The sequence below is a fragment of the Astatotilapia calliptera genome, chromosome 10, assembly GCF_964374335.1.
Source record: "Astatotilapia calliptera chromosome 10, fAstCal68.1, whole genome shotgun sequence".
Classification (NCBI taxonomy): Eukaryota; Metazoa; Chordata; class Actinopteri; order Cichliformes; family Cichlidae; genus Astatotilapia; species Astatotilapia calliptera.
Genome location: NC_137431.1, coordinates 8,643,159 through 8,644,476, shown reverse-complemented (window position 1 = coordinate 8,644,476; position 1,318 = coordinate 8,643,159). Strand labels below are relative to the sequence as shown.

The 1,318-nt window shown below is 38.5% G+C and overlaps 1 protein-coding gene across 1 annotated transcript in view; it reads left to right on the top strand.

Annotated features, from left to right (window-relative positions):
* The window catches only part of LOC113031247 (beta-glucuronidase-like), a 19,718-nt gene extending 19,415 nt beyond the window's left edge, over positions 1 to 303 (top strand). Inside the window, exon 13 of the mRNA XM_026183273.2 lies at positions 1 to 303. This exon is cut by the window's left edge and continues 402 nt beyond it. The gene's annotated coding sequence lies outside the window, so the exon portion shown is untranslated.
* The last annotated feature ends 1,015 nt before the right edge of the window (positions 304 to 1,318 follow it).

Below are 1,318 nucleotides of genomic sequence, written 5' to 3'. Positions count from 1 at the left end.
AATTTGCTCATCGCGCATCGCTTTGAAGCTAAAGGCTCTATGCTTTTGGACATTCCAGATTCAGGTTACCTAGGTGATCCCCTTTGTATTTACTAAAAGGTCAGATGTCAATCAGTGCATTTCTTCACTCTCATTGGTAGTTGCTTCAGTCTCTCGCCCGAAAGTTCAGAAAACAAAGTGGCTATCACCTACGAAAAATAGGTGATAGCCACTTTTTTTTTTTTTTGCCCAAAGTCACTTGAAGTGAATATCGTTTACTTTCTGTGGTCTCTCATCACCACGTCACTGCAAATCACTTTCAGTGTGTATGCAGCTTTACAAGTATTATCAGCCGTTCCAGTCACTATGAAGTCACCCGCACCAAATAAAGAATAAAAGCAAAGTTAGGCCTGTTTTACAATAAAGAAGAGCTAGTCTTTGCTATCTGATTGTGGTGATAACATTATTTTATTTTATTTCTGTTTTATTTTTGCTTCAAAAGTCTTTCATTCAAGGCTAAGTACAGTAAAGATGCATCATCGGCATTGGATGGGACTTGTATCACGTATGCCTTGCTAGCACCAGGATGAACCCCTTTTTGCCTTCAGAACTGCTTTTACTCTGTAACATAGAGTCAACAAGGCACTGGAAAGATTCCTCAGGCATTTATCTGTTGCTCATCTATGATAAAAATCTACCATTCCACCACATACCAAAGGTGCTCTATAGACTGAGATCTAGTAACTTTGGAGGTCATGTGAGTAAAGTGAACTCATTTTCATGCTCAAGAAAACCAGTTTGAAATTTGTGATTTGAGCTGTGTGACATGGCATAGTATCCTGCTGGCAGCAGACCTCATAAGATGGGTAAGACCGTGATCCTAAATGATCCTGAATGGACATGGTCAGTAACTGTACTCAGGTTGGTTGTACCATTTTAAACTGTGCTCAATGGCACTCAAAGGCCATGTCATTAGATACAAGGTGTCATGTGATACATAAAACTGTATAAATGAAAAAGGTTGTACTGAAAATGACTGTCTGGAAGAACATTCTCTTTCTTGCAAGCAGATTCTGATCTTACACAGCATGTTTAACCAGTGGGGTTAGATTCTGGGTCCATTGTTATTCTCCTTTTACAAGTTTCCTTTAGCCGCTATCAATCTTTTTTGGGCCTTTTTTTTTTTTAAAAAAAATCATTTTTATGCCAGTGACATTCAACTGTACAGACTGTCGTTCCTAGTTTGCTGTGATCAGACAGTCGATTAACATTTCTAAATAAAGTATCACACCAACTGCAAAGCAGTTACTTGTGTGTTGTTAATGACTCATGGTATCTT